We start from the raw sequence: 25,728 nt of genomic DNA on the forward strand, positions 1-25,728 counted from the left end.
GCGGTCTTCCGGCTACTTTCTGTTGCGGAAACCCTGTGACACCTAACAAAACATTATTGGAAACGTGATCATTTACCGAAATGTGCTCGAACTTTTCTTGGGAACACAAATCCGAATTTGAGATCGGCGAACATTTTCCGACAAGTTCGCACATCTCTACCCCCTGTATCGTACATTGCACGTTGATGCCTTCCTGGACAATTATTTTTCTTTTTTTTTTCATGGATTCCTAACAAAATGAGTCCTGTGACCTCACTATAGGCACCGTCTTTTGTCCTCAGAACGGACGGGGTCCTGAGATGCCATTTTTTGGCGTCTTATCTGCTGTCTTCCGGTCACTTCTTGTAACTGTTTTGCAGCTTTAGAAACCTGAAGGGGTTAAGAGAAGTTAAAATACTGAACAAATGAACAGTGAGTTGTTTTTCATTTTTGTGCATTATGTTCCAACGTTTGCACTTTTTAGGATTGGTTACGGGACGTGTCCACCTGAAAAGACACGGTGTGCACATGTCCTTACACTATACCAGCATCACTGCTCCTGTATCTTGTTTTCCCATGGTATTTTGTATGAATCTTCATCAGCTGATCTTCCTTCCATTTAGGATCCTGGCAGATACAATCGGTATAATTATCTTCTAGAAGATTTACTTTAAACTTTAACGAATGGCTACGGACAAGATGGAGAGGATATTACACCTCACCCTAGAGATCCTCTTCCGGCTTACTGGAGAGGTGAGAGATCCTGATGACGTCACATTACATCATTCTTATCTATGGGAATAACAGATGGACAGAACTGGAGAGGTGAGGACTCTGGAAATGTCTGTAGTGAGATTTATTAATGTGTCTCTCCATAACCAGGATTACACAGTAGTGAAGAAGACCTCTAGTGAGCGCTGTCAGGACCCTGTGTCTGAGGGATGGGGAAGACCCCTGAGCCCAATCACGGGGCCTCCACCTCACCCCCTGATACGTGAGGACATCAATCACCAGAAGATCCTAGAACTCACCTATAAGATGATTGAGCTGCTGACTGGAGAGGTGACACTGCTGGGAATGCTGGGACATTATACAGTAACACAATGAAGGGATCGGGGGGATGACAGTATCATTGTATGTGTCAGGTTCCTATAAGGTGTCAGGATGTCGCCGTCTATTTCTCCATGGAGGAGTGGGAGTATTTAGAAGGACACAAAGATGTGTACAAAGACGTCATGATGGAGGTTCCCCAGCCCCTCACATCACCAGGTAATAGACAGGACTAAATACACACGGCCTATAATTATCTGTATGTAAAGAATGAATTCAGTCCCTGTATGTGTTTCCTCCAGATCTATCCAGTAAGAGGACAACACCAGAGAGATGTCCCCGTCCTCTTCTTCCACAGGACTGTAACCAAGAAGATCCCAGTGTTCCTCAGGATCATCAGGTAGATGGAGAGAAGGTGTCAGGAGATCTCCCCTATGATGTGTAGACGGCTGTGAAGGTCTTGTGCTCCGTCTTGTTTTATCCACCAGTATTATATGTTTTATACTTGTGTAATGAGAGCGGTGGAGATGGCAGGATTAGAGCTGATCATAGATGGGACTTCTCCATCTGTCGGTGACTTTTGCAATATTTGTTTCAGGGTGAAGATCTGACCCATATTAATACTACAGAGACATATGTGAGGGGTGATGAGCGGTGTAAAGAGGAGATTCCTACATATGACTACCCAGGTGAGTAGTGACCACTAAATGCAGAGAAGTCACAGATTCTACTGTAATTACACACGTGGTCAAAATTGTTGGTTCCCCTCGTTTAATGATAGAAAAGCCACAATGGTCACAGAAATAACTTAAATCTGACAAAAGTAATAATTAAAAATCTATGAAAATGAACAAATGAAAGTCAGACATTCCTTTTCAACCATGTTTCCACAGAATTTAAAGAAAAATAAAATGGTCCCCCAGCCTGGTATATTCTCCCCCATCCTATTATATGCTCCCCCATCCTGCATGTGCCGCTGTTGTTCTATACAAACAAGCTAACAAAAAAAGCAATAAACAATAAAACTTTCCCCCGCTCCCCTGCTACGCGTTGTCTGCATTAAATATTTAAATAAAATGGCGTCAAAGTCAGCGCATGGTCATACCGTGCTATCCGGCGCCATTTTTTTAAGACACTGTGTGTGAATTTGTCTTCAATAAAATAGTGCCGGAGGATCGCGCCATGTACAGGGGCTGACTCCGGCCCAACACTCCTTTTCCAGCCTCACCGGAGCTCACAGTAAGTCCTCACGTATTTTGTCAGAGCCTATAGCAATCTCCAGCACCCCACTCCTCCTCCATCCTCGTCGTCCTCCCTGTCACCTCTATTAACGTTGGATGCGTCCTTCTGACTATGGCCACACTGTGCAAGCTCAGTCTATACCGGCTTCAGACAGAAGGATGCATCCAGCACTACATTATAGATACAGTCATGGCCGAAAGCAAATTTTGGCAAAGTGCCAACAATTTTGTCTGGCCCAGAGATGTGTGTCTGTGTTTCATACGTGTGGCAGCCATGTGCCGCAACAGTATCACACGTACCGGCGCCTGTGAATCAGCAGTACTGTTTGTGCTGATCCCCAGTGCCAGGTGTTGTAGACAGCTCACATCATTGTCCTCTGCTCTGCCTGCAATCAGCGGGAGCAGGGGACAATGTTGAGAGTTGTATTCAAAGTCCGCTGTCTACATAGAGTAAAATTAAGAATAAAATAAAAAATCACATTATAGTCACATTCAGGGCTCATACTCATCTGCGAGGAAAATGGACGAGTGCAATCTGATAAAAAATCAGACCGCACTCTGATCAGTGTTATTCTATGAGCATGCTGCGACTGTCCTTGTATTTCTGACGAGACTCGCCATTGCAAATAAATGGCTGAGAGAAAAAATCAAACGGCACTTGGACCATATGGGTGGTGTCTGAATTTTACACACCCATGTCCTTTGAAAAAGCCGGTAATTCATCTGCCTCATACAGTAAAATCACAGCGTGACCCAGCAGAATAGATAGATATACAGATGTCAGTCACATACAGAATTAGAACAGTGTGTGCAGCTTACTCTACATGTATTTTATTACTTACTAATTTATTTTCTGAAAAAAAAAAAAAATGGAGTGGTGTACACCAACAATTAATTAACCAGCAGAGAGAAAGCGGACAGCTGGGGGCAGATGTTTATACCCTAGGAAAGGGGTAATGCACATGGAACTTCCCAGGATATTAATGTCAGTTCACATCTGTATACTTAGCCTTTCCTGGTTATTAAAATGTGAGTCCCCTCAAAAATGACTTAAAGTCCCCCAATAATTAAAAACCAGCAAAGGCTTGGCAGACAGTTGCAGGCAATATCTCCTGTAACAAAATTAAAATAATAAACAACAAAATTCCTCACCTGTCTGCCGAGAAGATAATAATCCACTTGTCCCATGAAGGGTTTAGCTGTGCTACATCTAAATGGCAGGCTGCCATCCAGCAGAGACACTGAGCTGTGTGTGCTTGCTCAGCTCAGTGTTTCTCGGTGAACTCTCTTCACCTCATTGATATCACCACAAGCCTGAGAACTTTCTCGCGCTCGCTGTGACGTCAGTGAAGTGAAAGGAGTTCACTGTGAGACACTGAGCTGAGCAAGCACATGCAGCTCAGTTTCTCTGCTGGATGGCATGCTGTAAGGTCGCATCCTGCAACAATGCAGTCTGGTTGAGGCAGAGGAAGATGCCACATGGCATAAATTGATTATTATCTTAGTGGACAGGTGAGGAATATGGCTGTTTATTATTTTAATTCTGTTACAGGGGACACTGGCTTCAGCGGACTGGGCAATGAGGTGTGTATGGTTTTATTTTGGTTTGTTAAAGGAGTCTGTGTCATTCTTTCAATTAAAGGACTTAATTCTTGGTCTGTTTTTACAAATACAAAGGCATTTTTTATATACAATTTGACTATGGGGTTAGTAATGGGGACATCTTATAGACATCTCTCCATTACTAACCTCTGGGCTTGATGTCACCTGACAATGCAAAGGTGTCATCAACCCCCACAACCATCAACCCACTTGCCTCCGCACCAGGGCAAGTGAGAAGATCTAGATTAAGTACCAGATTTGGCGCATCCTGTGGATGAGCATTTTCTGGGGTGGCTGAGAGCTGATGTTTTAAGTCCAGGATGGAGCCAATAGACATGGCCCCTTCCCAGGCTAATAATATCAGCCCACAGCTGTCTGCCTAGCCTTTGCTGGTTATTAATTACAGGGCGACCCTACGTCATTTTTGGGTGGCCCCCATTATAATAACCAGTAAAGGTCAAGTATTCAACTGAGAGCTGATATTTATAGCCTGGCAAGCTTCATGGGCATTACCCCTTTCCCAGGCTATAAACATCAGCCCACAGCCATCTGCTTTACCTCTGCTGGTTATGAAAATTAAACCCATGCAATTAGTACACACTGTACTAATTATGTGTGACTGACCTCTTTATATCTATCTGTTCTATTCTGTCGCATCACACGGTGAATCTACTGTACGCGGCAGATGAACTACCAGCTTTACATCAAATACAGTGGGGAAAAAAGGATTTAGTTGAAAGAATGGAATTACCAGTGCCGTAATCCATCTGTGCGACATTTGTTCATAATAATAATCTTTATTTATATAGTGCCAACATATTCCACAGCACTTTACAATTCAACAGTTCATATACAACAGTCATAACAAAGTTAACGATAATACAATAATTAATGCAAAGATATTGATGACCCTGCCCATAAGAGCTTACAAGCTACAATGTGGTGGGAGTGACACAAAGTACAGGGGCTTATTTACTATAATGGTTCAATCATCTTGAGGAATTGGGGGTGGATAAAGGTCACCAGCCAATATTTGTAGTTCTTTTGGGTGCGATGGAGTTTGATGCAGGGTTATGAGGCAACCACTCCTGCTGAAGAGCAGAGGAAAATGACTCCATGCAGTGAGAGCAGGCCTATGAACTGTGATGACCTCAGATCATTGCAGTTCAGCTTGAGAAATCCAGGTGCAATGAGTCATTCTACCAAGCTTTTTAATGTGAGTGGTCGCCTCAGGTAACCGCTGATGCTGATAAGCAAATGTCGCACAGATGGATTCCGGCGTGGGACACTTTGGATTCTTTCAATTTTGGACAGGTGAGGGATATTGTTGTTTTTTTATTTTTGTTTCTTTACAGGGGATAATGGCTTCACTGGATTAGGTGTCAAGGTGAGTATTGTTAGGAGCGGCGGAACACAACAAATAGAAATATAGCTAAGGTGAGTTCGCCGCTCGGGGTCCACCGTGCGGCAGATGGTAAAACCGCTGCTAGGAGGTGGCAGAGCTATAGGGTGGTAATGTGCACAGGGTTAGATATCACCCAGGTGCACTAAGCAACCTCTGTTGAACTCACAGAGAAGCTATACAAATAATAAATATGACAATGCTGAGCCTGTTAGCAACACAGGGGCTCAGCGGCACACAAGCGGTAATTAGTCAACGGAGTAGTTATATATAGCGGTACTACATCCGCAAAGACCTACCGTATATAATTGTGTGAACAGCGTTGCAACTGCAAACGCAAGAGTAAGTTGCTACTGCAGCGCGGCGTAGATGGAGCCTCAGAGACACCGCTAAAACGCAGGCACGATGTCAGACACTAAGCTGCTGTGCAATGGCGCGCTGGCGCTGATACTGGCTAACTCAAACACTCACACATTCGTAGTATCAAAGGAATGGGGGTTTCAAATGAGTCATTCACCAGAACATGCATCCATCAACAAACATACAGCAGCATGTATGACTATACTAGCGCATGGCGGAACAGCCATGTGCACTTTTTATAGCGAACGGGACCTTCCGGAAACCTCCAGGAGTCCAAGAAGAGCCAATAGGATCCAGAGCAGGACCTGAGCACCTGACTCCTGAACTCCAATAGGAGGTGGTCCCATGAACATGCTCAGATGATGGTATAAAGGACTTAGCCTCTGGAGAGAGTTGCTGTGAGATAATCTCCTCTGCAATCCCTTCTGCAGTAGCAGATGAACAAGAGACTGCAGCATGTGAGAATCTAGGTTTCTGCATAGACGTGGTAGAAACCAGATTCCTAACATTACCCCCCTCCTAGGGCCCCCTCCTCCCTGAGCTTTCCGATCCATCACCCTGCGCCCAGCGGTGGCATAGGGCTCAAACTCGTCCAAAGGCGAGCTTGGTGTCCTGGTAGGTGACATGGTAACCCGGGACACGTGGAAGGCATCAGCGGAGGCAAGGTTGCCAGGTTTCAGGAGGGAAACTTGGGAGATGGCAGGAGTGGGAGTTGCAGTGGAACGCCGCAGTGTGTCGATGGACGTCGCCACACCCCGCCTAGAGAGGCTATGCCGAGCACATGAGGTGCATGCCTGAATGAACCTCTTAACATCCCGGGCCCTGTGAGGCCACCAATAAGCTCCAGCCAACAACGTCGAAGTTTGCATATAGCCACGATGGTTGTGCGTATTGGACACGTGTGCCCACGCGAGGATTTTAGGCCTCAGATGAGGAGGGACAAAAGTCTCGTCGACCGGCTCGGAATCCAACCATTGCGGGGCGCTGACTTCCTGAGAAGCAGTGTGCACACGATGACAATCGCAAATGGACTCCCGAGCCGGGGGTGTATCAAAACTGGCACTAGACACCTCCATGGGCTCCGGGGGTAGGACCTCTGGTTCAGGCAACTCCAGAGGCACAAAAAATTCGGGAGCCGGAGTACCTCTCTGTTTGGAGTGAGCACGCTCCAAACCACGCTCTGAGAAACGGAGGTCAATGCACGAGGAGATAGTTATTAACTCCTCCAGGCTGGTAGGGATCTCTCTCGTAGAGAGAGCATCCTTGACGTGCTCCGCTAATCCTCTCCAAAATACTGGGATGAGGGCCTTATCAGACCACTCCAACTTGGACGCCAGTGTCTGAAAACGGACGGCATACTGGCTGACCGAGAGGGATCACTGGGACAGAGAGAGAAGTTGTAGAGAGGTGTCGTGTGTGACCCATGGACCGAGAAACACCTGCCTGATAGCAGTTAGCAGGTGGGCTGCGGACCGACTATCCGGATCACCACGCTCCCATAAAGGCGTAGCCCATTCCAGAACCTTGCCCAACAGTAGGGATCTAATAAATGCCACCTTTGCCTGTTCCGTAGGAAATTGCGCAGCCAGCAGCTCCAGGTGAATTGAGCACTGGCTGATAACGCCCCTACAGGAGGCGCCATCCCCGGAAAACTTATCGGGCAACGGGAGGCGGGTAACTGTCGGCGCAAGGGTGGACACGGACATACGCACTACCGCATCCGTTAGAGCCTGGACAGCAGCATCAGTGGCTTGTGCAGCGGAGAGAGCCTTCTCCAGAGTAACCAACCGGTTCTCAAGCTGCCGTATGCACTGCATCAGTTGCTGCTGATCTGCCATCTCTAGCCAGACCCTGGCGCTAGTATAATGTTAGGAGCGGCGGAACGCACCAAATAAAAATATAACTAAGGTGCGTTCGCCGCTCGGGGTCCACCGTGCGGCAGATGGTAAAACCGCTGCTAGGAGATGGCAGAGCTATAAGGCGGTAATGTGCACAAGGTTAGATATCACCCAGGTGCACTAAGCAACCTCTGTTCAACTCACAGAGAAGCTATACAAATAATAAATATGACAATGCTGAGCCTGTTAGCAACACAGGGGCTCAGCTGCACACAAACAGTAATTAGTCTACTGAGTAGTTATATATAACGGCACTACATCCGCAAATACCTACCGTACATACTTGTGTGAACAGCGTTGCAACTGCAAACGCAAGAGTAAGCTGCTACTGCAGCGCGGCGTAGATGGAGCCGCAGAGACACCGCTAAAACGCAGGCGAGATGTCAGACGCTAAGCTGCTGTGCAATGGTGCACTGGCGCTGATACTGGCTAACTCAAACACTCACACATTCGTAGTATCAAAGGAATCGGGGTTTCAAATGAGTCATTCACCAGAACATGCATCCATCAACAAACATACAGCAGCAAGCATGACTATACTAGCGCATGGCGGAACAGCCATGCGCACTTTTTTTAGCGAACGGGACCTTCCGGAAACCTCCAGAAGTCCAAGAAGAGCCAATAGGATCCGGAGCAGGACCTGAGCACCTGAACTCCAATAGGAGGTCGTCCCATGGTCAGATGATGGTATAAAGGACTTAGCCTCTGGAGAGAGTTGCTGTGAGACAATCTCCTCTGCAATCCCTTCTGCAGTAGCAGATGAACAAGAGACTGCAGCATGTGAGAATCTAGGTTTCTGCATAGATGTAGCAGAAACCAGATTCCTAACAAGTATAATGTGATTTTTTTTTCATTTTTATTTTTTTAATTTTATAGACAGCGGGGGCTTAATACAACGCTCAATATTGTCCCCTGCTTGGGCTGATCACAGGCAGAGCAGGGTACAATGATGTGAGCTGTTTTTAACACCTGGAGCTGGGGATCAGCACGAACAGTACCGCCGATTCCCAGGTGCTGGTACGTGTCACTGATGACACACGGATGTCATCCATGTGTCATTAGTGTGCAAGACTATTTGTGGCCCTTTCTGCTGCTAACAAACAGTCATGTCAGGGTGGCTTGCCCAAAGACACACGGTCCGTGGAAACACACTGACGTTTGCGCAGATCCATTCACTTTAATGGGTCTAAATGTTTAAGTGTCTCCGGTACGTAAGAAAACTGTCACCACACGTACTGGACACTGGCGTGTAAAGGAGGCCTTTAGGGGGTACTCTCATTTCCAAGATCCTATCCCAAAATATAGTTGGTGCAATAATAGCAAATACCTCAAATTGGAAATGTGGTATAGTTTCCTGATTCTCTGTCGCTTACCCCATGTCCAGGGCATTGCAGTAGCTTAGGTATCCATCGTTATAACCACTAGCAACTAACCGTCACTATATCAGTGGTAGCAACCATGGATACCTAAGCTTGTGCAATGCTCTGCACATTGGGTGAGCAACACAGCGAGTCAGAAGAACTATACTACATATTCCCTAATATTATTATTACACCTTCTACATATTGGGATAGTTGACCAGAGATGGGAATACTCCTTTAAGAATCTTACATGTTTTTATGGTGTATATTTTCATCTGTTGCTATAGATTGTAATATAATAAAGCTTATTTTTAATCCTCCCTTTATTGCTTCAAACTTTTCTGCGTTTGTGTATTATGTTTGTCGATTGTACTTTAGAGGTTCAGTACCATGGGATTTGTGAATAGGTGCCTCACCACTGTCTTAGGTCATAGTTTCATTATACTTTGAGTTGTATAGAATTATGTATATAGAAATTATATAAAATATAAGGCATTGATATTGAAAAATAATAAAATCAGTTTCATTCTTGGCAGGTGACTGTGGTGTCAAACCAGATACCTATGAAAAGCATGTCATTATTCCAGCTATACCTCCAGCCCTTCAGAGCAAAAATCAATCCTCGGAGCCTTTGGATTCATCACCGACTGTTAAGCAAAATGAAAGCGGCAAAAGTGATGTTGAGCATCAAATAATTCCCACAAAGAAGAAAGCATTTTCCTGTTCAGAATGTGGGAAATATTTTAAACATAAATCTCTATTGCTTAGACATGAGAGAAGTCACAAAGGAGAAAAGTCATTTTCCTGTTCAGAATGTGGGAAATATTTTAAACATAAATCTCTATTGCTTAGACATGAGAGAAGTCACAAAGGAGAAAAGTCATTTTCCTGTTCAGAATGTGGGAAATATTTTAAACATAAATCTCTATTGCTTAGACATGAGAGAAGTCACAAAGGAGAAAAGTCATTTTCATGTTCAGAATGTGGGAAATGTTTTAAACATAAATCTATATTGCTTAGACATGAGAGAATTCACACAGGAGAGAAGCCATTTTCATGTTCAGAATGTGGGAAATGTTTCAACCAAAAAGCAAATTTTCTTACGCATCAGCGAAGTCACACAGGAGAGAAGCCATATCCATGTCCAGAATGTGGGAAATGTTATATTCATAAATCAAGTCTTCTCAATCATCAGAGAATTCACACAGGAGAGAAGCCATATTCATGTCCTGAATGTGGGAAATGTTTTACAAGGAAATCATGTCTTGTCACACATCAGAGAACTCACACAGGAGAAAAACCATTATCATGTTTAGAATGTGGGAAATGTTTTAACGAGAAATCAAAATTGCTTATACATTACAGAAGTCACACAGGGGAGAAGCCATATTCATGTCCAGAATGTGGGAAATGTTTTACAAAGAAATCATGTCTTGTCACACATCAGAGAACTCACACAGGAGAAAAGCCATTATCATGTTTAGAATGTGGGAAATGTTTTAACGAGAAGTCAAAATTGCTTAGACATTACAGAAGTCACACAGGGGAGAAGCGTTTTTCATGTTCAGAATGTGGGAAAGGTTTTAACGAGAAGTCAAAATTGCTTAGACATTACAGAATTCACACAGGTGAGAAGCCTTTTTCATGTTCAGAATGTGGGAAAGGTTTTAGCCAGACATCAGATCTTGTTAAACATCAAAGAATCCACACAGGAGAGAAGCCCTATAAATGTCCAGAATGTGGGAAAAGTTTTATGCAGGGACAAAGTCTTCTTAGACATCAAGGAATTCACACAGGAGTGAAGCCATATTCATGTCCAGAATGTGGGAAATGTTTCATCCAGAAAGCACATTTCCTTATTCATCAGCGAAGTCACACAGGAGAGAAGCCATATTTATGTCCAGAATGTGGGAAATGTTTTACCCGGGGACAAGAGCTTATTACACATCAAAGAATTCACGCAGGAGAGAAGCCATACTCATGTCCAGAATGTGCGAAACGTTTTACCCGGGAACAAGAGCTTATTACACATCAAAGAATTCACACAGGAGAGAAGCCATATTCATGTCCAGAATGTGCGAAACGTTTTATCCAGAGATCAGATCTTCTTAAGCATCAAAGAATTCACACAGGAGAGAAGCCTTATTCATGTTCAGAATGTGGAAAATGTTTCAACCAGAAATCACATTTCCTTATTCATCATCGAATTCACACCGGGGAAAAGCCATATTCATGTCCAGAATGTGGGAAACGTTTTTTCAATAGATCAGATCTTCTTAAACATCAAATAATTCACACAGGGGAGAAGCCGTATTCATGTCCAGAATGTGGGAAATGTTTTAACCAGAAATCAAATCTTCTTAAACATCAAAGAAGTCACACAGGAGAGAAGCCATAACCATGTCCAGAATGTGGGAAATGTTACAGTTCGAGTTCAAAACTTGTTGCACATCAGAGAACTCATACAGGGTAGAAACCATTTTTTATGTTCAGAATGTGGGAAATGTTATTCCTGGGAATCATATCTTCATCATCTAAAATCTCATGTAGAGTGTGAAGGAAATTATAAGGTAAATCAATAAGACAGTAGTTACATTTTGTTGACAAAAGGAGTGAAACTGGATATACCAGTATTGTAAGCACAAAGGGGCTTTTGCTGGAGGTGTGTGTCAATCCTGGCACCTTAGCTCCTGGATTCTTAGCTTAGAGGGGGGATAACAAATGGTCTGTACTAGAAGCAATATCTCCTTTTGTCTGTGTAGGAAGAGACAAGTATTTGAATGTGCGCAACTTGGCTCATCCCTCCATTCATAGATAGCATCGTTTAACCCATTCCCGACTTGCACCGTATACATAAGGTGCTGCAGGAGTTGTGTTACCGCATATCACCATATAGATAGGGCACTGTGATCAGATCAGTGATCTGTCATTATACAGTTGATGTCTCAACTGGGGACAATGACAAAGAGTAAAAATATTTTTTTTATCACAAAATAAAGAACCAAAAAAAGAAATTATTAATCCAATAAATACATTTATTTTTGTTTAAATTAAAATAAAAAGTACACACATTTGGTATCGCCCCTTCTGGAACCACCTGACCTTTAAAACCGTCACACTGTCCGCTTCAGTGAACACCGTAAAACAAATGAAAAAAAAATCAAGGCAAAAAACTATGCTTTTTCTTCTTATTGCTGAACAAAAAGTGGAAAAATAAGTGATAAAAACGCAATCTACATAAAAATTGTACAGCTGAAAACGTATTCTTGTCTTGCAAAAAAAAAGGCGCCATACGGGTCCGTCAGGAGAAAAATAAAAAAGTTATAGCTCTCATGATGATAAAGCGATTCTTTTTAGAATAAAATAGTTTCTGTGTAAAAGCATTAAAGCATAAAAGAATATAAATGAGGTATCGCTGTAATCGTACTGACCCAAAGAATAAAACTGCCTTATCAATTTTACTTCATGCAGAGCTGCATAAAAAAACAAAAATATATGAATTCCTTTTTTTTTTGTTCATTCTGCCTCCCAAACATCGGAATATAAAGCGATCACAAAATGTCATGTGTCCGAAAATTATACCAGTAAGCATCAACTTGTCCTGCCAAAAAATAAGCCCTCTTATAACTCTGTCAGCAAAACTATGGAAAAATTATAGCTCTCAAAATATGGAGATGCAGTTTTTGCAGTTAAAAAGCGTTCTCTCCAGGAACACTCTACAGGATAGCTGCCAGATCATGGCTCCATCACGAGGGAAACAGATTTGACATTTTACAAGATGCCAGCTTAGGGGACCATGGCCCCAGCTGAAAGAATAAAATCTGCTCCATTGACCATCACTGTACCATAGATATGTGAGGGTAGTCAGGATTTGGACCCACCGGTCACCAGAACCCCATGGATACATTTGGGAAAGCCAGAATTGGCAGCCACCGATCACCTGGCTCCATGGAGATGTTCGGAGAAGCAAGGACGTGACCCTCTTGTCACCTGGGCTTGTGCCTCAATGGACTGTCAGCTTCCTAGGCTTGTTGCTACCTCCTCCTTTGCGTTACACAGGTGGGGTAGGCAGCCCTGGAAGCTCTGAAGTCACAGCTGCTCTTATCCTGGCGAGTCAGCGTAAGTGTGAAACTGTAATTTTACATCATCTTGAGTGTTTTGCTGGGCCTGTTCTATGTTATTTGCCTCTTTTGTGGTTCAATAAAATATTGCCACATTGTTTTACCTTCACCCTGTGTTGTCTTAGTAGTATTATGCCCACTCTCAAAGGAGATTGGGCGCTCGGTGGGATGATCCTTGGTCCATGCAGTTTTGGCTAGCTGACTAGATCACCCGCTGACCCCTGTGTCTCTACATCTGGTATCGCCGTACTTGCACTTACCCGAAGAAAAAAGTCAGTTAATCACTTATACTACATGATGAACAGCATAAAAAGAATAAAACCAATTCACATGCTATTGATTTGTTCTTTCTACCTCCCAAAGATCACAGTAAGGCTTGACTCATATTTATTCTGTGCTCTATGCTGAGCGCTTACACTGGGGTTTACTTGTAAATCTCTAAAATACGTGATTCAGGTAGAACCTCTGGTGGATGATTCCCTATAATGAGGCAGATGGAGTCACTCTGGATGCCATGTGGCTTCCTATGATCCGGCAGTGTCTTTCTTTTTAGTCGTACATAAAAGCGCAGTCAACCACAGTTTTGTGCACCTCTGAAAAGAAGGACATCTCCAAACGGAGTCCAGAGTAACTCTGCTGCTGCATTATAGTGAATAACTTGGAGATTTCATCTGAATCCTGTCTTTGTTTTAGATGTAAAGTGTAAGTGCTCAGTGCAGAGCGCTGGATAAATGTGATCCCAAATGTTATGGAAAATGTTCCCTCAAAACCTTCAAATCAAACCACAAAAAAGCAAGTCCCCACTCAGGTCCATCAACTATAAATGGAAATATAGGTGGCTTCCATGTTACTGGTAGCACAAAGGCTCTGGAAAAGTGCTTTGGCTCCTTGCCTTCCAAAAGAACGTCTGCAGATTGTGTGCTCCCAAATCCAAATGCCCCCTTCTTTCTGATCACCACAGTGTGTCTAAACCACATTTAGCATCCACATGTTTGGCATTTTTGTAGCGATGACAGCCCACCTGATTTACAGTTGTGTGTCTACAGAAGCATGAGCTGGGCACTACCAGATACTGGTGACTGCAACTTACGAGCACCACAATGACAGTTTAAAATTTTCACTAAGCCACAGTTTTCAGGTCCCAGTACTAGTATCTTGCCTGCTGCACCCGCCAGTGCTTTCCTCAACGGCAGCCGAGCCAGCTGCACCCGCCAGTGCTCACCTCAGCGGCAGCCGAACCAGCTGCACCTGCCAGTATTCATCTCAATGGCAGCTGAGCCAGCTGCCCCCGCAAGTGCTCACCTCAACAGCAGCTGAGCTAGCTGCACCCACCAGTGCTCATCTCTCCATCAGACTGTCCTGTCTGCACCTGCGGTTCCTGTCATCTTCTCTGCCTGCCTGCATCTGTTGGATATTTCCCTGGGCTATCCCAGCTACCCATTCCTAGGGGGTCAGCTGGCATCTACCCAAGGTCAGTCCTGGAGTAGCACCTGGATCACCTCCCTTGGATCCTGACAGAGCCGGCGTACAGCCTCCGCTGAGCAGGGACTCACCCGCACTGTAGGGACCCCTGGGGACCAGGACAGCCAGAAAGTATAGGTGCACAGGACCTGAGTGAAGAAGTTTAGCAAGCCGGCACGGGACCTACGGTCATGTGAATGCAAGGGGGCGGGGCTTAGCGTCCTGCTTTCAGAGAAGACAGAAAACTCAGTCGGGCAAAACGGAGGTCATTCAGATGTACGGACAGCGAGGTACAGGAGGGATAAACAGACGGGAGGTCAGACAAAGCCAAAGGTCATACACAAGAGGGCGACGCGGTACCAAGGGGACGAGCAGAGAGAAGTCGGGTCACAAGCAGAGAGTCATACACGAGAGGTAGCGCAGTACAAGAGGGACAGGCAGAACTCGTAGCGGACAGAACCGGATCAAAACCAAACAAGCAAGCAAGATATCAGGCACAAGGCACACGTACGCACAAGGTCAACTAACTCAGCCGAGGGCAGGAGTATAACTGACACCGGACCTAGGTCCAGTGAGCATTAAATAGCCGCCCTCTTCCACGGAGAGGCGGAACAATTAACCCCCAGTCAGACCAGGGTCAGAGGTTTCCATCAGGATTCTTTCCAACTAGGCATTGTGAAATGAAAAGGTCTGAAAAAAACGTTACAAGGAAAATCAAATTCCAAAAATCCACAAAAAAATTATTTTAATGATTATGAGCTTAGAGTGACTAGGAATATTTGTAATTGGTCAGGAATAAGATCTAGTTTACCAAAAAGGCATGACCAGGAGGGGTAAACTCGCCATTTCCTGAGGCTAAGAGAGTAGATTTCAGTTCTGGTCACATTGAGGAGTGATCAGAAACAATTCATCGTAAATACTCCACTGCAGAGCTAGTAGTATTTATGTTGGAAGTATAGTCCCAACTGGTGAGGGTTCACTATCCTACCTCACGGCTTGTCCGTGAATGGTGACTAGCGTTATAGTACGATTGGCAGTATACTTTTTTCCTGCCTCCAATGGGTCCAGTTCATAATTTCTGATCAGGTGGCGAATCTGACCCAGATGTTCCAGGTTCTGGCCAGGAAGCACCAGAAACTATAATCCTTAGGCCGGGGTCACACTTGCAAGTGTCATGTGAGAAAATCAAACATCCACTCGGAACTGCCGCCGGCACTTGGACCGGAGCGTGCAGCTGCATGTGTTTCTATGCAGCCGCACACTCCAGTCCCGAGTGCTGGTTGTAGTGCCAGGTGTTGATGCGAGAGACTCGCGAGAGTTTCTCGAATCACACTCCCAAGTGTGACCCCGGCCTTAAAGTCCCACCTGCAGGGTTACTTTTCTAGTACCAAGGGTGCTTCTCAAAGCTCTCTGCTACTGACTGTAGTTATGACTTCTGTACCCACTGACGTGGGAGAGAAAGACCAGTTTAGGGTTTTTAAGGAAAACTTGCAGATTGTTTTGTACCTTACAAGCCTGGTCTTCTGGGGATGAGCGTCAGTGGGTGGGAATAATTTTGTCGCTTCTGTGGGGGGAGGGCCCCACATTTTCCTTGACCTCACAAGCAACAGAACAATGTTCTGTTGATGCCTTTTTTGATGCCTTAGGGATGATTTATGATAAATCAGATAGGGTACAGGTCGCAGAGGCAGAGATCGTGAACCTGATACAAGGGAGGTCGCACTGCTGAGGACTATAGTTCCAAGTTCTGACAATGGTCCTCTGAAGTGCTGTAGAATGATGAAGCTCTCAGGTGCTAGTTCCACAGATGTCTTTCTGATACACTCAAGGACATTCAGGCTCTGAATACTCCACCTTACTCCTCGGGAGAGGCCATGACCCAGGCCATTTGTATGGATTAAAGAAATCGGGAGAGATATGGTGAGCAATAGACGATTTCAGTAATTTCTCCCGAGTCTATACACTTACCTGAAGAAATGAAGATAATTTTAATGCAGTCAAATCTGTAGTACAAAGTCCAAATGTTTCAGTCTAACAGTGACCTTTATCAGTGTACTGACTGCTGTTCTGCTGTGGGATGATGTTAATGGACAATATGTAGAAATATCCCTTGGTCACCTTATGAGAGGGTACTAGATGCCAGTGTTGATCTGCCGTGTAGGCTGTGATCTAAGTTTACATACCGCATCTGGACCAGGCAAGGAGCTCCACAGAGCCGGATTGAAGAGGTGGGTGACCCGGGGCCCATTTTTGTGGGAGGCCCATTTTTCAAGGTGTTGTTGCAAAATGTAATGCAAAAACACAAAATGAAACTAACTCAAGTTTATTTACAAAAATCATTTACGCAGAGTAATTCAGATAAAATCATTCATTTTTTACAATCCAGGCACTTTCCTTGATTTTCGTGCTGCAAAATCACTAATGATGTCACTAAAGTCCAATTCACGCAGTATATCTGACTCGATGCTCATGATAGCCAAATGCTTCATAGATGTCCTTAATCGGTTTTCAACTATTTTGAGTTTTGAGAAGGAGCGTTCACCACTGCAGTGTGTTACCATCAAAATTAGATACATCCTTAGAGCTATCTCAATATTTGGGAAAGTGTCCTGCACACCCTTTTCCATGAGAAGCTTGTACATGAAAAGTTCAGTGCTGATATCTTTTGGCTCCTCGTCTGTGAATAAATTGGCAAATGCTACAAACTGACACAGTTCATTGATAAATGTAATGTCCAAGTCATCTGAATAAGACCTGACGAGTTGCTCTGCCGTGGCCTTAAGCTCGTCTGAAGACAGTTCTTTCAAATGGCTAAAAAAGCTAAATTTGCTTGATATATCTTTATATGCTTGAAGACGTTGGTTAAGAGAAACGATAAACTGATCAATGATAGGCAAGAAATTTTCTGTTCTGTATTTTTCAGAAGACTTCTTCCGTATGGCCATAATCCAATGGATTGAGACACACGTTTCGGCGCCTGTGTCGAGTTATCGTCTGAACATACTCAGATGAACCAGACAGCTCTTCACCTGGTTTCTCATAAATTTTGAAGGAGTCACGCTGCTTTGATGCGACATAGTTTTTTAAGCTGGTCAGTGACGCCACAGCAGTGTTTAGATCGAGTTTTGCGTGTTGTAGATATTTACTAGCAGCATCTCTTCTTTGCAGGATATCATTCCAGAATGGGGTGTTAACCCCAATTTCAAGCTGATTCATTTGTCTTAACAGTCCTTCTGCTTCACACCGTACACAGCTTTTTTCTTCAAAGTCATCAGCAATCTGTTTAAGTACATCTTTAATCTGCTGATAGTCATACTTAAGGGCCTTAGTAGCGTCTGCTCTGCAGGACCAACGCGTTGTTGTGACACGTTTGAGAGTCAATGCTGTTTCTGAGTCAATATTTTTCAAAGCCTCAGACAGGAGAGGATGCCGATGCGTTGAAACTGTGAAGAAGAAAAACAGCTTTTCAAGGAAGTCAAAAAAATGTACAGCACTTGAGCAGCTTTCTACAGCATTTTTAGCAACCAGATTTAAAGAGTGTGCCGTACAAGGAATCCAGGATGCAAGATTGTTCTTCTCTATCACTTTGGCTTACAGGCCGTTGTATTTGCCACTCATTGCAGATGCATTGTCATAACTTTGACCGTGGCAATTTCCCAGGTCTAGGTCATGTCTCTTCAAAAATTCCAACAAAGTATTGAACATGTCTTGAGCGTCATGGCCTTTGTTGGCCAGGACTGTTACAAGAGTTCCACAGAGCCATCTTTCTCCATATACCTCAATACAAGGGTTAGTTGGTCAACGTGAGCTGCATCGGGTGTGGAGTCCAAAGAGATGGAGTAGTATTTTGATTTGTTAACCCGAGAAACAATTTCTCTGAGGACTTGTTCGCCCATTACATTGATCATTTCTTCCATAATTGTAGATAACAGGTAGTTTGTATGACCCTTGCCGCGACTGGCTTGAGTTTTGATATGCTGAGCAAGAAAGTCGTCGTACTGGGCGATGAGTTCAAGAATGCACTTTCCATTTCTAGGTGATCCAACCAATTTATCTCCTCTAAATGCTAAGCCACGCTCTGCAATAAACTAAATAACATTTACCATTCGTTTCAATACTTACCTGACCTCCAATAATGCTCCTGAGCCTCGATCTGTTGTGTTAGCTCCGTATCAATTTGCCCTATCGCTTTTAACCTCATATTGAAAGCAATTGTAGAGTTCAGATGTTCCGCTGACTGCTCATGATTTTTTATACGTTCTTGTGAATGTTTCCAATCACAGAATCCATTAGACAAAAGCTGAGAAGACTCAGATGCTGTAATAAAGCACATCAATCTGCACGTGAAGCAGTAAATGCGTCCTTTAGGCTGAGTTCACACGTGGCGTTTTTTTCGCGTTTCCGCGGCGGTTTTAACCGCGCGATTTTGCCGCGAAAACGCAAAAAATAAGCATCCCATGCATTCCTATGGGATTCCGCAATGCTGTGCTAATGCTGTGGTTTTTACCGCGGCGGATTTGCTTCGCGGTAAAAAACGCAGCATGCTCATTAATTTGCGGAATCGCGGCGATCCCGCACCCATAGGAATACATTGTTCCGCTTATTTCCCGCATGTGGCTGTGCACACCATGCGGAAAGTAAGCAGAACAATTGCGGATGGTACCCATGGTCCGGAGGAGAGAAGACTGTCCTCCGGGCTTTGGGTACCATATCCCTGTAAAAAATAGAATTTAAAATAAAAAATATTGTTATTCTCACCCTCCGACGTCCCGCGCAGTCTTCCCGCCTCTCTCCACGCTCTCGTTCCCAGTAATCCTTTGCGAAAATGCTCGCGATGACGTCCCTTCTCGCGGGATCGCGAAGTCTCGTGGTCATTCGCGCAACGTCATCGCGAATGACCGCGAGACGTCGCGATCCCGCGAGAACTGACATCATCGCGGGCATTTTCGCAAAGGATTACTGGGAACGGATGCGCGGGACGTCGGAGGGTGAGAATAACACCGTTTTTTATTTTTTTTTTACATTCTATCTTTTACTACTGATGCCGCATAGGCAGCCTCAGTAGTAAAAAGTTGGTCACACTTGTCAAACACTATGTTTGACGAGTGTGACCAACCTGTCAATCAGTTCTCCAAGCGATGCTACAGATCGCTTGGAGAACGCTAGCATTTTGCAAGCTAAATACGCTTGCAAAATGCTAGTTTTTCCGCGGGAAAATCACGGGAATTTAAAATACGATTTTCCCGCAGACTGGAATTCCGGAATTCTCGCGGTAATTTCCGTGTGCACTTAGCCTTAGAGGGAGAGAAGCATAACCAATTCCTCGTTATGACTTCTCCATTATGAATTTGTGACGGCCGTCTGCGAATCTGGGCTGCAGTAGGAACAGCGCCCCGAGTAACCCCGAGACCCTTAACCCCTATACAGGGATCTGGACTTGTAGCAAGGCCCAGGGAGTAGCTGTTTAGAGGAGCAGTGGACCAGAGCAGGACGGCCGCCAAGGGGTCAAAACTAAAGCCCGTAATCAAAGTCAGGAGGCAGGAGTCAGAGGCCGGAGGGCAGCAGAGGTACGAAATCAGCAGACAGAAGGAGAGTCAAAAGTCCAGGCCAGGGTCAGTAAAACTAGGAGGGCAGCAAGGTACAAAATCAGCAGGCAGAAGGAGAGTCGGGAATTCAAGCAAAGGTCAGCGTCAAAATATCAGAATAGAGGCAGAGGTACAAAAACGGCAGGCAATAGAATGGTCAGAAATCCAGGCTGAGGTCAGAGTTTAACTATAGCAAATTACACAGTAGCACGCAGGGGAACCAAGAATATATCCGGCGGCTTGCAAGACCAGTCCCAGGTATTTGAGGGATCAGGTGATCCCTCACAGGTTCTCGGACTGATGATGTAACCAGGACCGCCCCCAGGACCAGGCCAGACGGACATGCAGTAAGCCCTACATGATTGACAGAGGGGCGGAGCCTGCAGCCACCAGATGCCTGTGCAGGGGCCTCTTCTCTGTCACCACCCTCACCCTGAGGCGAACCACGGCGCCTCCTAGTGGTCGAGGCAGGAACAGCCGTCCCCGAGACTGACGGCGGCGTGACGGCCCGGCGCCTCCTAGAGACCGAGACTGGAACAGCAGGCCCTGAGTCTGGTGGCGAAGTGTCTGTCCGGCGCCTCCTAGTGGCCGGAGCCGGAACAGCAGACCCTGAGTCTGGCGGCGACGTGACAGCACCCCCCTTCCAAGAGGGGCCTCCGGACCCTCAAAACCTGGTTTGTCAGGATGAAGGAGGTGAAACCGTCTAATTAACCCCTTGGCATGGATGTCATCAGCGGGGACCCAGGACCTCTCCTCTGGACCATAGCCCTTCCAATGCACCAAATATTGCACGGACTTTCTCACCAAACGGGAATCAAGGATACCCTGGACTTCGCACTCCAAGGCACCCTTGACCAAAACTGGAGGAGGAGGGGACTGAATGGGATGAATTGGGGAGCGGTACCTCTTGAGGAGGGATTTGTGGAAAACATTGGGTATTTTGAAAGACTGAGGGAGCTTTAAACGAAAGGCTACCGGGTTAATTACCTCTAATATTTCATAGGGACCAATAAATCTGGGTCCCAGTTTGGCAGAAGGTACCTTAAGCTTAATGTTTTTGGTAGACAGCCAAACTTTGTCCCCAACTCCCAGATGCGGCCCCTTGTACCGCCGTTTATTTGCGGCCGAAGCCTGTCTGACCTGGGAGCCTTTCAAGTTTGAGTTCACCTCCAACCAGATGGTCTTTAAGTGATGTATGGATTTCTCTACCCCCGGGAGCTCCGACATCTTAGCCGAAAATGAACCAAAACGTGGGTGTAAACCATAATTGCAAAAGAACGGGGTGGTTTTGATGGATTCTTGGTATTGGTTATTTAGGGCGAATTCGGCTAACGGGAGATGATCCACCCAATCGGATTGGTGTTCCGAGACATAGCAGAGAAGATACTCCTCTAGGGCTTGGTTGGCACGCTCAGTTTGTCCATTAGTCTCAGGTTGGTAAGCGGAGGAGAAAGATAATTCAACGCCAATGCATTTGCAAAATGCCTTCCAGAATTTAGAAACGAAATGGGTACCTCGGTCGGACACGATATTCACCGAAGCGCCGTGCAGTCGTATTACATGAATGACGAACAATTTACTTAAGGTTTCTGAATTAGGTAGTCCAGAGAGGGGAATAAAATGGCACTGCTTACTGAACCTGTCCACCACCACCCAGATACATGTCTTCCCTTCTGAGGGTGGCAGGCCAGTAATGAAGTCCATGGAGATGTGGGTCCATGGACTCTCTGGGGCGGGCAAAGACTGGAGCCAGCCGTCAGGCCGATTATGGGGAGACTTAGCACGAGCACAAGTTTCGCAAGCTAAAACGTAATCTTTACAGTCCTTCATGACCGTCGGCCACCAAAAGTTCCTGGTCACTAGTCTGGCAGTATTATTAACACCAGGATAGCCTGCCAGGACAGAGTCATGTGACTCCTTCAGTACTTGTAGATGAAACGGGGATGGAACGAACAGTTTCTGGGAGGGCGTCATGTCCGGGACTGGCTCTGAGGACCTACGGATCTCCTCCAGAAGGTCCAGAGACACGGCCTACACCACGATCCCATTGGCCAGTATTGGAACCGGTTCCGAGTCCTCAGCCTGTGAGGGGCAGAAACTCAGTGAGAGGGCATCAGCCCTTACATTTTTAGTCCCTGGACGAAACGTGATCACAAAGTTAAACCTTGAGAAGAACAAAGCCCACCTAGCCTGCCTAGGATTCAGTCTTTTAGCTGACTCCAAGTAGGTCAGGTTCTTGTGATCCGTGATCACTGTAACCTTGTGTTTAGCACCTTCGAGGAAGTGGTGCCATTCTTCAAAGGCCCACTTTATGGCCAACAATTCCCAATTCCCTATATCATAATTTTTCTCAGTAGGAGAGAATTTTCGGGAAAAGAAGGCACATGGACGGAGTTGAGTGAGGGAGGCAGTGCCTTGGGAAAGCACTGCCCCTACTCCAACCTCAGAGGCATCAACCTCTACCACAAAGGGGCGGTCTAGATCAGGCTGAATTAATATTGGGTTGGCAGAAAAACAATCTTTTAAAACAGAAAATGCCTGAAGTGCCTCAGGCTTCCAATTAAAAACGTCTGCCCCCTTCCGGGTCAGATCCGTGAGCGGTTTGGCGATCTCAGAGAAGCCTTTGATGAATTTACGGTAATAATTTGTAAATCCCAAGAATCGCTGCAGTGCTTTTAGAGTTTTGGGTTGCACCCATTCTCTAATGGGTCGGATCTTGGCAGGATCCATGCGAAACCCCTTAGCAGAAATCATGTACCCCAAAAATTGTACCTCCTCAGCCATAAAAACACACTTCTCCAGCTTGGCAAATAGAGAATGTTCTCTAAGTCTTTGGAGCACAGAACGGACATGTTGCGCGTGTGTAAGAACATCAGTGGAGTAGATCAGGATGTCATCTAGATAAACCACTACATATACCCCACAGATATCCCTGAAGATATCATTCACAAAGTGTTGGAACACGGCAGGTGCATTACTGTGGTGCTAATAAAAATATGGATATCTTATAGCCTACATATTGTAATATATTGTTTATATGCTTTGATATAGTGTGGTCATTAGACCAAGGGTGGAAAGTATTGCAAATATGAAATATGGTTGTTTGAATCCAAACACTATATTGCAATATACTATGGTGTAATATCATTAATGCTGAACTTTGATACTGAGACACAAAGCGTTTGCTCTGTGTCAATACCATAAGACAAGGAATTGTTCTGTGGTCTTTGAAGCTCTGTGTTTCAAAGATTCCTTATCCTGATTTGCACACAAGTGATATTAATAACAACTGTATAGATAATGAATATTTATGCTGCTTGAACAAGGAAGTCTTGTGCTCAATAATAGTATGATTCTCGAAGACAAGAGAGACCAAAATGTTATGGTCTCATGTATGTAAAAATAATAATAAACGGGGTGCTCACTGTTTTATATTTGGTGCTCAGAGGTAAAATTCAATACTAAATATAATGCAAAAACCTCGGCACACAATCAAATGAAACTCAGATGAATATGAATATAGACCAAAGTTTATTGATTCCAAAATATCATAAAGACCAATATTCCACAGGAAAAAATTCCACAGAAAAAAATTCAACGTTTCGGCTATAGCGCCTTTTTCAAGAACTTATCTGTAGAGTAAATAATACATGCACTCATTACATAAGAGATATAAAGTCAGGTACTAATCATACAAAAAATAATAATAATTGTAATTAACACAAAATAAAGACTCAAAACATCGAGTATCATATATTGAAATAATCAATATGGACCCAGAATAATACCTGTGGAAATAATAATAATAATTACTCTACAGATAAGTTCTTGAAAAAGGCGCTATAGCCGAAACGTTGAATTTTTTTCTGTGGAATTTTTTCCTGTGGAATATTGGACAAAAAGACAATCCCTTTTGTAAGAGAGTCATCTCAGCTAGAGAGAGACATACAGATTTAATTCATTTTGTTTAGAGCAAGAGCTTAATAGGTTCTATAGATTATTACGACTTAAAGTGCATTTCTCTAGTCAGACTATAGCAGCTAAAACTAGTCCTGATTGCTCCTCTAACAAATTTTCATTACAGTCGTTAAATTTACGACTTACTAGCAGGTTCACACCTCCGCGGTCCTATCATCCGGTAGAAACATATATTGATTTGGTACAGAGGGATATTGATGAAGTGGTTAAGATGGTTAATAGGGGCACTGTGCATATTAAACATAATCTTACAACAGAGGAGAAGAGAGCGATTAACAATTTAAAAGACAATAAGAATTTAATAATAAAGCCTGCTGATAAAGGTGGGGCGATTGTGATAATGGACCGTTCATATTATGTTATGGAGATTTTATCTCAGTTGAGTGATCCTGAGACGTATACTCCCATTTTTAACAATCCTTCCTTTGAGATTGTAAAAAAGTTAAAAAATCGTGTTGACTTTTATTGTAAAATGGGAACTATAGATTCGAAGCTGGGAGAGTTTTTGGTTAATCACAATCCTACTATACCGGTTTTTTATACCTTACCCAAGGTTCATAAGAATCTAATGAAACCACCAGGACGACCCAAAGTCGCCTCCACAGATTCAGTGCTCTCACCATTATCCATTGTTTTAGAAAAAATCCTTACACCTTATGTACCCTCTATTAAATCCTATATTAAGGACACTTCAGATTTTCTTTTTAGTATCCAATCTGTGGGTCCCTTGACCGCCAATACTATATTGGTTACACTTGATGTTAATAGCTTGTATACGAGCATTTCACATAATGAAGGCATTGCAGCTATGGTTACATTTCTGTCTGTTAAAACAGCCTTTTCAGATGACCAGATTGAATTCTGCAAGGATCTTCTTACCTTGATTTTGACAAAAAAAATTTTTCTTTTTGAAGATCAATTTTATATTCAGAACAGAGGATCGGCCATGGGGTCGAATGTGGCACCCCCCTATGCCAATATTTATATGTTGCATTTTGAGGAATCCTTCGTATACGGGGATCCTCTATTTATATCTTATGCTACGTATTGGAAGCGTTATATCGATGACGTTTTTATGATTTGGACGGGGGGTGTTGACTCTCTTTTAGAGTTTTTCAATAAACTCAATACACATATTGTGTACTTTACAGACCCTAACACCATTAGGGTTAAATAGAGAATATGAAATCGGATGTTAGTCTAGTTATATTTAATTTGGGTAGTTTTCTTGGATTGTCCATGACCGTCTCACCCTGTCCATTATATGTATTATTATACATTATTTATATTACAAGGTTTTTTTAAAAAAACTTGTGGTTCTCCTCCAGTGTATACAATGTTGGTTATGCTTTTTCTTTTATTTTTTATTTTTTCCTACTTTTGGTACTAAAATACTGGTGGAAATAATTATCATAGTTTTTCCATATGCCTTTTATTATTTCATATGTTCTTAATTAAACTTTTTTTGTCTTTTCTTTTTTAGTTTGATAATGCACGGGGGAAATGATCCTTATCCTGATATGACGGATGATGGTGGCGGCTTCAAACTCTCTCTTCTTTTATAGCAGTTCCCTGTTCTAGTATGGCATTCACCTGTAAGCCTGCTTTCGTCACTACCAATCGGCTTTTCACTTCGGCTTTTTCCGGTATACGCCAATGGCGCATGCGCAGTTCTCTTTGTTGGCACTGA

The 25,728-nt window shown here is 44.0% G+C and overlaps 1 pseudogene; it reads left to right on the plus strand.

The window, feature by feature from the left end:
* Window positions 1-25,728, plus strand: part of LOC141094356 (uncharacterized) — a 118,830-nt pseudogene that overhangs the window by 48,307 nt on the left and 44,795 nt on the right.

This window comes from Dendrobates tinctorius, unplaced genomic scaffold, assembly GCF_039654945.1.
Source record: "Dendrobates tinctorius isolate UK_male_01 unplaced genomic scaffold, ASM3965494v1 ptg000063l, whole genome shotgun sequence".
Lineage (NCBI taxonomy): Eukaryota > Metazoa > Chordata > Amphibia > Anura > Dendrobatidae > Dendrobates > Dendrobates tinctorius.